The sequence below is a fragment of the Amphimedon queenslandica genome, unplaced genomic scaffold, assembly GCF_000090795.2.
Source record: "Amphimedon queenslandica unplaced genomic scaffold, v1.1 AMPQUscaffold_13412, whole genome shotgun sequence".
Classification (NCBI taxonomy): Eukaryota; Metazoa; Porifera; class Demospongiae; order Haplosclerida; family Niphatidae; genus Amphimedon; species Amphimedon queenslandica.
The window spans coordinates 223,516-226,310 of record NW_003546352.1 but is presented as its reverse complement, the minus strand read 5'-3'; the positions used below and the strand labels follow the sequence as shown (position 1 = coordinate 226,310).

Below are 2,795 nucleotides of genomic sequence, written 5' to 3'. Positions count from 1 at the left end.
ACTCATTTAAGGCTATAACGACAACAATGATATACAGTGACTTATCATAAAGTAACATGTACTACAAAACAACATTATTATGCACTTAAATCATCATTAATAATACCATATTACTAATTAGTTAGTCAAAAAAGAGTCAAAACACTTTTAATTGCTTTGATGTAGCAAAAACTTTGACAACATCAGCTGATACAAGACGACATGATCCAGGATATCATACAGTTAAAAGAATTAATATTGATAGCTTCTCTGTCCATAATAGTAAACAGTAACATAGATCTAAATGCCTAAGGGACAAAGACAAACTTCAAGAACAGAAATATCATAATTTAGCATGCTAATGTGTTGACCAAGGTGTCGACACAACCAACAATGAAGCACCATGGTGCGTGGACTCGCCTGCTGAGATTCACCTGAGGGATAATGTGTTACTTGCACTGCCCCCATCATGATATGATATACATAAGCAACTTGATATTTGAAAAAAGGATAATAGATTTTGACAAAGTGCAAAGTGCAACAATGCAATTACTGCACTGATCCATAAAATAATTTTTAGGTGTGGTCAGCACCTAGCAGTACAGTGCAGTGCATCTGATAAACATGGCACGTGGGTAGGAGAAAGAAGAAAAGCTGAAATTTATTTTAGCATCTGAAGCTCTATTCAAAGAAAGAGTAAGCACAAAAAATTTGCCTATATATTTAAAAGAGACTGAGATAGTTTGGTTGCTCCTGCTTTCCCCAGTGCTGCCTGAAAATTTTTCGAAGAGGCTAAATCACAAACTTTGAGCAACTGTAACTCGCAAACAAAAAAGAGATCAGAAAATTCCCACATATTTTTAAATCTATGTACTTTTCTCTACCTATCAATGCTAATCTTGACCAAATAGAGTGAAACACGAAGATTTGGCTAGGAAAAGTGGTCTATTCTTGAAAATATTCAGCTTTTGCTACCACGGATTGCTATGAAAACACAATGGAGCTAAATAAATTATCTTTTTCTGAAAGCTTAAAAAGAATTATAACTCAGGAGAGCTCAGTAAAAAAGATATTGACTAGGAATTAACAGGAATTTTCGTGACAGAATGACAGACAGACAGAATGACAACCCAACTGCTTAGTACCCGCCTACGCAAGCGTGGCGAGTCCAACAAGCGTGGCGAGTCCAATAATATAATACGTACATAAAATGTTCGGTGTATAATATCTCAGTATGGTTCTACTCAGGGGCGGATCTAGGGGTGGGCCAGGGTGGGCCAGGCCCACCCAAAAATTTTGTTCAGTAATTTAAAATTAACTTTTTCATGTGGATAACTATGTAAACTGTGAAGCATGACTATGCAAACAATTTGTAAACCACAAAGGAGCTTACTGATTTTAACAGCATTAATCTTCAAAATTTTGAGTTTGATTGCAGGCATTGTTGGCCACACCCACTAATTACCACACCCAAATCATCAAGGCCCATCCAAAAATCCAATCCTAGATCCGCCCCTGGACTTCTACTAGACTCAAACCAAATCCAAACTTCTTCAGTTCTCCTAGTCAAAGTGATGGGGTAAGTAAGGAGGGGACTGTACCAGAATCCTTATTGAAACAAGCTCGTAAAACCGGTTCACTGAACCTGTCAAACAGGTAGGAGGCTGTGTGAGACTTGTAACATGTTTTTTAATTCACCAAAAATGATTTTTTGATTTTCATTTTTATGGCACATAAATGAACATGTGGATGTATGAAAGTTAGTGGGTGAATGTGTATAATTACAGGGGCATTAGTGTTATTCCTCCTAAACTGTGGAGACTCAATATTGATCCTCCTGATGGTAGTACTGCTTCATTTGATGTTGATGAGAGATGGTGGGACCAGGTGGAACTGACTAGACTGGATCTATCATCTAACGAAATCAAAGAAATATCTGAAGATATTGAAAACTTTAATTCATTGTCAGCGCTTGAGGTGAGAATGAAAATATAAGATTTTTAATATCATTATAATACATGTTTAGTGTACATGTATGTATGAATTAAATTGTAATAGCATGGTATACTGCATGGTTTGAGAGAACTCCCTTGAATGTTGTAGATTTGTTAATAGTTTAGTTTGTTGTTTATTTTTGTATAAAGACTCATAATTATGTTTACATGTTGTGTGTTATTGTTATTATAGGTCCAGTACAATGAGTTAAGATGTGTACCTAATAATGTGATCAAACTGGATAAACTATGTAAAATATTTGCAAGGTAAATATTGTATCCACTCTCTACCATATGTACATGTATATCTCTCTCCATGCATACATGTAGTTATCTATCGAGTATTAAATTTTATAAATTGACAAAAATTGTTTTAGTTTTGCTTTTTGGCTCATAAGGACATCAGAGAGAGAGAGAGAGAGAGGGATCTCAGCTTTTATTTTATGTGCTCCTCCTATTAGCTATACTGCATGGACAGTATTACCTCAATTTGTCTTCATAACATTGTCCATTAATTGATACATGTACATGTACATGTGTATTTATAGTCATTTTCAGTTAATGATACATGTACATGTACTGCATGTTTTTTGTTTTTCTTGCTTTTAGCTCCTTCATTGTAGTTAACTTATTAATTTGCTAACTTGATTCGTACACTTTACTAATCCATGAAAACTGTACCTAAGCAGTGGCACACACAATTTGAAGGAAAAGTGATAGAAAAACAGGAAAAATTTCCTATCACCATGTACATATGTATTTTTCTCTCCATTTTCTCATTTCTTTACTTGTTTCTTTTCTTTCTTCCCTTTCTTCTTTCTA

The 2,795-nt window shown here is 34.8% G+C and overlaps 1 long non-coding RNA gene across 2 annotated transcripts; it reads left to right on the top strand.

The window, feature by feature from the left end:
• The first annotated feature begins 1,469 nt into the window (after positions 1–1,469).
• LOC109581896 (uncharacterized) lies at positions 1,470–2,718 on the top strand. 2 transcript variants are annotated; one of them, XR_002184814.1, is made up of 4 exons: positions 1,470–1,635; positions 1,767–1,956; positions 2,167–2,240; positions 2,597–2,718. It is a non-coding gene; the product is annotated as an uncharacterized LOC109581896 (long non-coding RNA). The 2 variants fall into 2 exon arrangements; XR_002184813.1 differs by having other exon boundaries at positions 2,583–2,718.
• Positions 2,719–2,795: the final 77 nt, after the last annotated feature.